Raw genomic sequence first — 12,442 nt, forward strand, 5'->3', positions numbered from 1 at the left:
TGGGTGTTTGTTTTTAATTTGCTTTTCTTTTTATAATTATCTGTTTCTTACAATGTATTGTAATTATGTATTCAATTATGCATAAGTATGGTAATTTTGAGCTAGTTTTAAAGAAATAAATCGTCCAAATATCCCAATCAGTTAAAACATCATGGAGAAAAAGAATAACAGGCCGGGAGAGGTTGTTCACACCTGTAATCCCAACACTTTGGAAAGCCAAGGTGGGAGGATCACTTGAGCTCAGGAGTTCAAGACCAGCCTAGGCAACACAGTGAGACCTCATCTCTACAAAAAAATTTAAAAATTAGCCAGGCATGGTGGTGTGTGCCTGTAGTCCCAGCTATTCCTTAGGACGCTGAGGCAAGAGGATTGCTTGAGTCAGGAAGCTGGAGGCCACAGTGAGCCATGTTCACACCACTGCACTCCAGCCTGGGTAACAGAGTAAGACTCTGTCTCAAAAAAAAAAAAAAGAATAACAGAAGGGGAGGAAAGATGAGAACCTGTAAAATATAGACTACTCCCTGACAAATGTCTAGAGAAAATTTTTAAACGTGTTTTGTGAAAAATTGGACATTAGTTAATAATAATTACATAATAATATAATTTTTTGCATGTGGGGTTTTCCAGTGAAAACCAGAAAATCTAGTATATGAATTCTAAAAGAGCTGTAACATTATTATAATAATATTAATAACAAATATTTTACTGTTCATAAAGTGATTTCAAACTAACTTCACTGACTTTATTAAGTGACTGCTATGTTGATCGAAAACGCTAGACACCACGTAAATGGATTTCTGCAAAGCATGTGGAGTTTCTCATAATATTCATTGCAGAAGATGGTGAAAGTAAACCTAAGTGGATTATAAATTTGCTGAACAATTGAAACACTCAGGAGATTCAAACAGAATTAACAACTGCTCACATAGAGTCTCCTACATGCCAGACACTGTTTCAGAAATATTAGAGGCTTCAGAAATATTAAATTACTTCATTCTCACAACAGTCATAGGAGATAGGAGATGAAAAAACCCTATTATAACTTCCTTTCTACAGAGGGCAGGTTAGGTAACTTGACCAAGGTCAGAGAGCTAGCGAAGGGCACAGCCGGGATTAAAGCCCAGGCAGCCTGTTTTCAGAAAGGGTGCCCCTAACCACCACACTATCATGAACAACATCTTCACAGTATATGGGCCATGATTATGCACTTAATAAATTTTACAAAGCAAATTTTAAATCTTAAATTTACAGAAAATATAACTTGTTATATAAATATAGAATGAGAGAGACAGATTTATATAAAAAAGTTTGGATTTATTTCAGGTCCGAAATAATAATAATGTAGTAGCTAAGAAAACTAATTAATAAATTCCCAGACTTCATTAATAGGGAAGAAGTAAGGGAGAGGAATGGAAGAAAAAATAACTAGGTTTATTGATTGCCTACTGTGTATCAGATCATTCATATATAATATTTATTTTTTGTTAAAATTCTTGGAAGTAGGTAATTGTGGTAGATTAAATGCATTATTGGCTTCAATGGCCTCCCTCGGTTCACATCCATTAAAACGTGATTTTTTAACTACTCCACCCACATCAAGAGATGAAATCTTCACCTTTTCAATCTAGGCTAGATTTGCTTTGGCCAAAACAAATGCAACCAAAGTGATGTTGTGCCACTTCTGAGCCTGAGTCTCACAAAGCCGCCTATGCTTCCACCCTCCCTTTCTTGGAACCCTGCTAATCTCCATAGAAACAAGCCCAGAGTAGCCTGTGAGGAGATGAGAAACCACTTAAGTCATGACAGCTGAAGTCATCCTAGACCAGACCAGCCCCCACCAACCTACTGACTTTAGATACATAAATCCAGGTTGGGCACAGTGGCTCACACCTGTAATCTCAGCACTTTGGGAGTCTGAGGGGGACAGATCACCTAAGCCCAGGAATTTGAGACCAGCCTGGCCAACATGGTGAAACCCCGTCTCTAGAAAAAATTACAAAAACTTACAAAAACTTAATTGGGTGTGGTGGTGCATGCTACCCTTCCAGGAGGATCTCCTGAACCCAGGAGGTTGAGGCTGCAGTGAGCCATGATCACACCACTGCACTCCAGCCTGGGCAACAGAATGAGATGCTATCTCAAAAAAAAAAAAAAAGAGTCCAGTCAAGATCAACCAACTCTCCCATAGTCTCTTGGGAAATAATATACAGATGTCTTTTTAAATCATTACATTTTAGGGTGCTTTGTTACACAGCAATCGCCATATGATTCAGTATAATTTTTTCTCTTATAAATGTAGAAATTGAGGCTCAGAGAAGTATTTTACCCAAAATCACCCAGTTTGTAAGTGGCAGAAGTCAGCCCCAGTCTGTTTTACTTCAAAGCACATAACATTCAGATGTTAGAATAATCATCTCATGAGTTCTATACTAGACTGTCCATATATGAAGTGCTATATTTAATTCTATACAACCTAACATGAATCCAGAAGAAAATACAAAGAATGTTATGATGTCTATAAACTAAAACAAAAAAAAACAAAAAACAAGAGAAAGGTTTGCTGGCTGAGTACAGAAGCTCATGCCTGTAATCCCAGCACTTTGGGAGGCCAAGATGGGAGGACTGCTTGGGGCCAGGAGTTTGAGACACACCTAGGCCAAGTAGCGAGACTCCATCTCTACAATAAATAAAAAAATTAGCCAAGCATGGTGGTGCACACCTGTAGTCCCAGCTACTCTGGAAGCTGAGGTAGGAGGATTGCCTGAACCCAGGAAGTGGAGGCTGCTGTGAGCTATGATTATGCCACTGTACTTCAGCCTGGGTGATACAGCGAGACCCTGTCTCAAAAATAATAATAATAAAAAATTTTAAAAAAGAAATAAAAAGAAAGGTCTGCTTAGGTTGGAGAAGACAAAGCTCATGGAGGACATAAACAGAGGGGCAGATTTTTTTCTGTTGCTCCTGTCTCATCTACTCTGATTCCTTCAAGCAACAGCTCCCTACCACTCATGAAGAGACACATCTAACCCCTCGTGCCGATTACTGGGTTTAGATGTTAATCTCAGTCTTCCTGGTATTCATCACATAAGGGTCTACTCAACCCTTATAGACTCACTTTGAGCTTCTAGACAGCCTCTCTCAAGTCCATCTCTGCATCTAACTACAACTGTATTCAGTGTGACGTTTTCTCAAATTCCTTTCCAGGTAACACTGTTCCAAGCTAGACTTGGCCTCCAAAATTGGCCTCTTCCACCACAAAAAAAGCCTCCATATCACAAACACACTCACATTTTCTTTCCTGGTCTTGCTCCAGAGATCAATGGCTAAAACTAACAGGATTTCATCAGATTTTAGCTTAATAAAAGGGAGATGTACCTACCAAAGACATTTGTCAAGTAAAAGCACTAGCCCTTCATGACAATAAAGACCCAAACACAGGAAGCATAGTATGTTGCATAAGGGAATTCTCCTCATGTGATAACTTGGATAACATAAGGTACTGAAACAAATAAAACCCCCCAAATTTTAGTAGCTTAAAACAATACGATATTGTCTCACTCCTATGTCAATCCAATGAGAGTATTTCTAGTTGCCTGACAGCTTTCCTGAATGTGGTGACCCAAGGACCCAGTTCCTTCTGTCTTGTGGCTCCACCATCCTTTGAAAATATGGAGCATTTTATTTTTTATTTAGTCCACCTAGGAGGCAAGAGAAGACAAACTAGAAAAGGTACCCATTTTTTTAACCACTTCAGCCAACAAGTTATGCAAGTCAGATTCCATTAGTGAGACCTAGTCATACGTCCCTATTTTGATGTAAGGTGAATTGGGAAATGTAGTCCTTGGCTGGAAAGCCACAGCCCAGTAACTATTCCTCACTACAGAAGGGGAGTATAAATATTTGGTGGGTAGACAACCATCTCTACTGCCATTGGTAATAAAATAAATGGGCTCTAAATTCTGTTTTAACTCCAATGTTCACGTTTCAACTTTCACCAAGCTTCAGTATAAAAAAAAAAATCCACTTAAAAGTATCAATTTAACTGCAAACTCTTCACATTTCTAGTTGAAGATATTAATCAGAAGCTCTTATACAAGACCCTAAGGACTTTGAGGGCAAGAATTGACTCCTTCAAGATTTGTATGCCCAGAGCTTCCCACATACAGTAGCTGCCCATGGAACATTTGCTGAGTAAATAAACTGGGCATTAGGTTATTCTATCCCAGGTTTTTTTTTTTTTAAGTTGGTCTGCTTTTTATTTTTATATTTATTTACTTATTTTTTAACTTTTCTTTAAAGGCAAGATCATTGAGACTTTTTAAATTTTTTTTTTATTATTATCATTGAGACGGAGTCTCGCTCTGTGGCCCAGGCTGGAGTGCGGTAGTGCAATCTTGGCTCACTGCAACCTCTGCCTCCCAGGTTCAACAAATTCCCCTGCCTCAGCCTCCAGAGTAGCTGGGATTACAGGCGCATGCCACCACGCCCAGTTAATTTTTATATTTTTAGTAGAGATGCAGTTTCACCATGTTGACCAGGCTGGTCTCAAACTCCTGGCCTCAGGTGATCCACCCGCCGCGGCCTCCCGAAGTGCTGGGATTACAAGCGTGAGCCCCCGTGCCCTATTTGTTAACTTCTAAGTTCAGGGGTACATGTGCAAGTTTGTTATACAGGTACATGTGCAGGTTTGTTATACAGGTAAACTTGTATCATTACAGTTTGTTGTACAGATCATTTCATCACTCCAGGTATCAAGCCTAGTGCCCATTAGTTATTTTTCCTTATCGTCTCCCTCCTCCCACCTTCCACCCTTCGATAGGCCCCAGTGTGTTTTGTTCCCCTTTATGTGTCCATGTGTTCTCACCATTTAGCTCCCACTTATAAATGAGAATATGCAGTATTTGGTTTTCTGTTCCTGCATTAGTTTGCTGAGGATAATGGCCTTCAGCTCCATCCATGTTCCTGCAAAAGATATGATCTCATTCCTTTTTATGGCTGCATAGTATTCCATGGTGTATATGTAGCACATTTTCTTTATCCTGTCCCCAACATTGATGGGCATGTAGGTTGATTCCATGTCTTTGCCATTGTGAATAGTGCTGCAATGAACATACATGTGCATGTGTGTTCATAATAGAACAATTTATATTCCATTGGGTATATACCCAGTAATGGAATTGCTGGGGTGAATGGTATTTCTGGTTTTAGCTCTTTCAGGAATTGCCACGCTCTCTTCTACAATAGTTGAATTGATTTATACTCCCAACAACAGTGTATAAGTGTTCCTTTTTTTCCACAACCTCACCAGCATCTGTTATGTTTTGACATTTTAATAACAGTCATTCTGACTAATGTGAGATGGTATCTCATTGTGGTTTTGATTTGCATTTCTCCAATGATCAGTGATGTTGAACTTTTTCCCATATGAGTGTTGGCCGAATGTATGTCTTCTTTTGTAAAACGTCTGTTCATGTCCTTTGCATACTTCTTAATGGTTTGTTTTTCTCTTGTAAATTTGTTTAAGTTCCTTATAGATACTGGATGTTAGACCTTTGTTAGATGCATAGTTTGCAAAACTTTTCTCCCATTCTGTAGGATGTTTGTTCACTCTATCCAGGGTTCTTTATACAAAATGAACTTGAACCCATACTTGAATTCAATGCTGGGGATGTTGTTTCTCAAGATAAATTTCTTCTATGCCTGTCTGCTCCTGCAATGCTAAGCTACTCATGGTTCTGTGAGAATGCAATATTTTGGTCTTCATTGATTTCCAGGTACAGTCTCCTTTGCCTGGGTTGCCCTATCCCACATTCACCTGGAAAAAGGCTTTCTCCTCCCTGAAGAGTTGGCTCAAGAACCACCACCTCCCCTCCACACCATTTACCCAGTTCTCCCAGCAGACTTAAGCACCCCTTCCCCTGTGCTTCCACTATGACCATTATTATTCTTATCTTAATTTATAGGAATTACACATTTATTTTCTGCCTGTCCATTAGATAAGGGTAGGAACCATGGCTTTTCGTATTTATATTGGCAAAATCTTAGCCACCGTGTGACATATCAAAAAGGCTCAATTAATGTTTGTTAAACAAATTATCATTGTTTTAATCTATTCTATACCTACATAAAAACCATACAAATGTCTTGAAGAATGATATGCCTCCCTCTTTCATACTCTTTGCCCCACACATGTAGTGGTCTGATGTATTTTAACAAATCAGAGATGTTGAAAGCAGAAAATCTTCAGTACCTTATTTAGGGTGATAAGCTTCTAATACCATTCATACTATAATACCCATGACTTTAAGCACAATTATACATTATCTGTTGCATCATGTTATAGTTTCATACTTCATTGGAAACTTAACTGAATATTAACCAGTATTTTGTCTATGTGATAATCATTTTGGACATATTTTTAGTACTTTGTATTTGCGCTACACAATTTATAAAGTTCAAAGACCCACTGCCTTTGAACTAAAATATTTAACTTTTCAGATATTATCAAAGCAGATGAGAAAAAAAGAAATTAAAATTAACAGAACGCCTATGGGGGTACTTGGTTGGTGGTAGCACTTTACATACTTAACTCATGAAAATTTTACATCAACCTAATGAGAGATAAACATTATTAACATCATTTAGATAAACTGAAGTCTTAGAAAGAATAAAACATTGTTAGAGCCAGGATTCAAATTCAGATACATCAAGCTATGTACTAGGCTGAAGAGTGGTACCACAAGATGTCCCACAAGATTCTCCCAGTAGACTTAAGTACCCCTTCCCCTGTGCTTCCACTATGACCATTATTATTCTTATCTTAATTTATAGGAATTACACATTTATTTTCTGCCTGTCCATTAGATAAGGGTAGGAACCATGGCTTTTCATATTTATATTGGCAAAATCTTAGCCACCGTGTGACAATCCCAATCCCTGAAGCTTGTAAATGTTACCTTATATGGCAAAAGTGATTTTGCAGATATGATTAAGGATCCTGAGATGGAAAGATTATACTGGATTGCCTCAGAGGACCCTAAGTACAATCACGGGGACCTAAGAGAGAGGCAGAGGGAATTTGATTACAGCAGAGGAGAAAGCAGTGTGAGCATGAAAGCAGAGATTGGAGTAATGCAGCCAGCATCCAAGGACTGCTGGTGGCCTCCAGAAGTGGCCAAGGTAAGGAATAGATTCTCCCAGGTAGCTTCCAGAAAGATCCACCCTTGCTGACACCTTCCTTGATTTTAGCCTTTTATGTTTCATTTGGCCTTCTGAACAGTAAGAAAATAAATTTGTGTTGTTTTAATTGTGGGATTTGTTGCACCAGCAACAGGAAACTAACATACAGTCTCCAAACTTAGGGAGGTCTTTGATTAAATCAGTTTAGTGCAACAAACAAGGCAGAGTAATTAAACACCTCCGCTAACAGGAAAAGAAAACAGCTGGAGCCACGTCAGACCACATAAGGAAGTTCCAAATGTGAACATCCTCCAAGAACACTTGAGCCATCATCATGACTATTCCAAAGTAATATCTGGAAAGCTTTAGCCAAGTGCTCTAGCAGATCTTCCCAGCTGGGAGGAAGGAACAGCGTGAGGGCCAGTCCATCAGGTAGCCAAGTCATAAACCTTGCAGAATTAAACTATAACTGAACTGAGCCCACAAGCCAGAGGTGGCCAACACAAACCTCAGTGGAACTAGTTGTACTTCCAGTAGCAAAACACTTTTAAACAAGGGCCATATTCCATTTGCAACTTTTGGGATAAAGCTTTGCCTATGTCCTACAGTAGCCCGAGACTGGAATTTACCAGGGAATGAATAACTCAGAAAAAAAGTTTGCAAACGCTGTGCCTAGCCCAGATGGAAAAACAAGCTACTGGCTTTAATGCAGTACAAACTCCAGACCTTGTGCCAGCAATAGCCTCCTCCAGGATTGCATTTGGCATAAGAATGGGAATTATAGTGGTGTGAATTACACATATTTTCCAATGCAAAATAAGGACTACCACAAATTGAAAGAAAGTTTGTGTATGTCTTCTGTTGTCCATTAAGACAATTCTCACGGGCTCTCATGTCTGCTGTCCAGGGCTACCCTCTCGGGGAAAGTGACTCAAGCAGGAAACAAGCGCCAAGGCCAAGAAAAAACAGAATCTTCTGAATGAAATTAGCTTTTGTTTGCCTGCCACCTTTTGACCTTGATGGATATTTCTACATAAAAAAATGTTAAGTCTTAGCCTTCTGAAATATTTGGAAAGGTAAAGCTCAGAGGTATAAGCAATAAGGTTGTCTCCGTAGTTAGTAAGTTTCCCTGGTAGAGGTGGACTCTGATCTGATTAAAGGAAAAACGAAAACATAACAAGGAAGTTGATGGAAATCTACAGGGATTTTTAACAGTAAAGCGCTAAAGTAATGAAATATCTCACTGAAATCCTTAATGATATAGCTAATCTCAAAATTTAAAAATTCACTTATTTCTTCACCAGTCTCTCTGAATTACTAACACTGTGGGTGTAACTAACAATTGTCAGAAGTCCCATGAAAAGTACCTTAAATACCTCAAAACAATCTTGACTATGACTTTTATATCAGATCAACTATAGCTTAGAAACTATCTCCTTCACACTAATTAAATCAAGTCAATAGGTAGTAATCGAGCATCAATTATTCACAAAATGGTGTGGGAACTACAACAATCAAAGTCAGTGCCCTCATGGGGCTTATCATTCACTAAAGAGAAAAGCAATACACATGCAAAACATTAAATAACAAAGTTTCAAATATGGGTTAAAAAATAGAAACTCATCCTAAAGCAGTATGTGGTCAGTCAACATATGATTCCATAGGAAAGGGCCGGTGTGGGAGTTTAAGAGAGAAGGAGGTTAGAGCCGCAAGGCTAGATGGAACCTAGAGAATTCAGTTGTTTCTATTTTATCTCAATCTGGCTAAAGGCAGTAGGTAACTGGTGTGATGGGAAGTGTCAGACATCAGTTCCACAACTTGCCAGGCTTCAGACCTTGACAGTTACTTCAACACTCTGAGCCTGATTAACTTACTCTACAAAATATAGATTAAGCCTACCTCCAAGGTTGCACTGAGGTTAAACTGAGAAATGTATATAAAGGTCTCAGCAGATTGTAGATGCTCAATAAATATTAGTTGTTTTTCTTTCTGTGGTTATTAAGTCTTCAATACAATTTTTTTTCTGAGACTGTTGTGATATTTTGTTATTTTCCACAAATCCAAACATGTATTTTATCTCATAGGTCTCTTGAAGCATTATTTGTCTATAAATGCTAATTACTTCCTGGTGCATTTTAGGTTCCAGGAAACATGGAGAGTCCTGTTTAAATTTGTCTATGCACCTTAAGCTGAGAGTAAAGTAACCAAGGTGCTATCTAGTTTAAGAGACTAAAGTTTTTCCTGACTTCTAGACACTTAAAAAAATCTCTTTCATACTTCAGGCTTTTAAAAATGCAATGTTTCTCTCATAGGTACTGGTCTTGCCACATGTTTGCTCTGACACATTAAATTACCTTTGCAGCATCAACCCAATCAGATAGAACTGAGTGCTAATGAGACAATGGCGCCCTCTCAGGCCTCCTGTCAGTTCATGAGCTTTGCTCATTTCCATTGTCACACAGCATATGGAGAAAGCTAACCATCTGTCTTAGAATTTCTTGCCCATAATTACAAGAAAGACTGGGTAGGACAATATGGATACAATTAACACAGATCTATCACCAATACCAGGCATTTGTGTGGGGACTCCCTCCTGCTGATAGCTGGGTAGAGGCTCAGGGCTGAAAACCAGTGAGGAAGAAAAAGGAAATCGCTTTTATAAGCCAAAGTTTAAATAAAAATGAAAAATCCGTCATTGATTATGTGTTCTGCCAAATGCAGTCTTTTCCACTATAACCAAGCCAGGCGACAGAGCTGGCCCTCTGCTCTTCACTCTTCCCCCACCCCACTCTCAAGCTGACTTCTCCCTTTCAGTTCCAAGCTTGCCTGTGCTCTTCTCTTTAATGTGGATTTCGCCTAATAGGAAGAACCCATCTTTCTCATTTCAAAATATCAACATTCATTTCATGCAGCCTCACACCTATGCCTCAATTCTGCTACGCTTTGTCTACACATTCTGCAGTTTCTGTCAACGCCATATGGAAAGGGAATAAGGCAAGTGAAGCCACCAAGGCAATGAAGATTAGACGGTAGAGTACTTGACTCCCCTCAGCCGGAAGATGGCTAATGGGGTTGCCTGGATAGTATCGTGGTGCTCCTGTGACTGCCCAACCAAGTGTAGGATTCCAGCTTGAGCATCATGTACACCATGCAGAAAGTGACTCTCCCCTCAGAAACAGTTTTTGAAACTCCTGCCATTGCCATGGGACAGAAAGAAGCCACATATTTCCTCCATTCTATGATGCATAATTTTCACTTCTGAAATAGGAGTGTGGCTTAAAACTGACATCCAAAGAAACTTGCCAAGAATGTCTTTTTTAATAAAATATTGCTATGAATTAGTGCTTTGTTATACAATTAATGGCATCTTCGCATGGAGGAAATATGATCTTTCCACCAAAGAGATTGGAGTTTCAGTAGAGAAGAGGCATGGACTTAAGTTTAGAGGCAAGAAGCCCACAGATTCATGCCACAGAGCTCTACACTTAAAAATGGCTAAAATAATAAATTTTATGTTATATATATATTTACCAAAATTAAAAAAAAATTAAGCCACAGAATCTGTACCTACTCCCTGGATGAACAGTTCAATATTATGCAAGTTAGCCAGCATCATGCAGGGTTTATTGGGAAAAAAAAGCAAAGCCTTCCATAGGAACCAACTGGTTCTCTGCCTTCAAGCTCATTCTTTGAGGAAGAGCATAAGCATAGGCTGAGGCACCTCTACAATTAGTTACCCAGGGTCTAAAGCAAGACATGGTTTTCCTACTCAGGTGGACAGACTGGAGAGTCACAGGAGATGATGGTGAACACTCTTCCCTTAGTCCTACCAGTCAAGAGTTTTCACCAGTTCACTTAGTGCAAAAGACCTAGAAACAATATTGGAACCCACCATGGATTCTTCACAGTGCTCTAGTGCTTTGTGAATGGCTCTCTGGAGTAACAGATAACTCCCTCTAGAGAGCCAGACCCCCTCATTCACTGAGAACTACTGTTGTTTCCAATAGGTGGTATGGATCCTAGCAGTTCAGCATTCCACTGTTGGTGCTGCTTGGTCAGAAGGGGTCCAAAAAGGTGGCTAATCCATCTGCCCCTCATTTGGCATGTGGTACCATATGAAATGTTCAAGACTGGACATGGCTCAGCAAATTTGGTGTTCAGTGGGGCCAATGACCAGGTCAGCCATTGTAAGGGGAAATTTTGTTGTTGAACACATGCACAGCCTCTAGCCCTGACTCCTACCTTGTTCACAGAACACTGAGCAAGCACTGGGGTGGCCACAGAGGAGGCTGAGTGACATCCACAGGACAGCTCAGCATGTCTACCTTTCCCCTGAGTCTCCTCTGCAGCAGAAGCTCTTTGGTCTTCACTCATGAGGAACATGCCCTGGGGCCCACTCAGAGAGCATCACCCACTTGACTTTCAAAACCTCCTTGCCATCAACCTTCAAGTCTTCTCTCCCTTCAGGCAAAATGGACCCCAAGGTGTACTTCTCAAAGTGCTGGGGGGATTTTCCTTCTCATCTAAACTCCAGGGTACCTCAGCAGCCCAAGTCCAACTGCTATCAGCAGAGCCATCTGTAACCCTGTACCTAAATGAAGCAAACTCCCCATGAAGCTACAGGTGTGGGTGCTACAGGCATAATGGCAAAAACAATAGAAGCAACTGAAATGTCCAGAAATGGAGGTTGGTTAAATAAAGTATGCTATATAGAAATAAAAGGCATCCAGTTTAAATGATGCTACGAATACTCGATGAGATAAACTATTTGTTGCTACATGGTTAAATGGAAACATACATGTTAAAAACCAGTAATTATCTCTGAAGATGTAAAATTATGAAATATTACTTTTCTTCCTTCTGTTTATTTGCACATTTTATGTACTAGGAACATTTATTCATCTTGTAACATGTCATTAAAATAAACCCTTTTGGTAGACAAAACACTGCTACCAATCTTCCTAACAACAAGCATGTTTTGAGTATCACTGTAGGGTAGTGCTGAGGTCAGTGAAATGATTTAAATGCTTTTGCTTGCTACAGGGAGTATATTAAACAGGGGGAAAAGTCATTTTCTGCAGAAAATTGCTTGGAGTTATTTTTTAAGAGATCCAAGACATCCAACAGGACTTTCTACATTTCTGGACAACAAATTCAGTTCTTAATAAAATGCTTAATTCTAGTTAACAAATAAATTTTTGGTAAGATAGAGCTGATGTGTATCTTTAGATCTATATCCTTTCCACAGTCCACATATGGTATA

At 39.3% G+C, this 12,442-nt stretch overlaps 1 non-coding gene across 1 annotated transcript; it reads right to left on the reverse strand.

Moving 5' to 3' along the window:
- Positions 1–614: 614 nt before the first annotated feature.
- On the reverse strand, positions 615–676 carry LOC112131270 (U7 small nuclear RNA). The gene has a single exon (XR_002913377.1). It is a non-coding gene; the product is annotated as a U7 small nuclear RNA (small nuclear RNA).
- Between the last annotated feature and the right edge of the window lie 11,766 nt (positions 677–12,442).

Source organism: Pongo abelii, chromosome 1 (assembly GCF_028885655.2).
Source record: "Pongo abelii isolate AG06213 chromosome 1, NHGRI_mPonAbe1-v2.0_pri, whole genome shotgun sequence".
Taxonomy (NCBI): Eukaryota; Metazoa; Chordata; class Mammalia; order Primates; family Hominidae; genus Pongo; species Pongo abelii.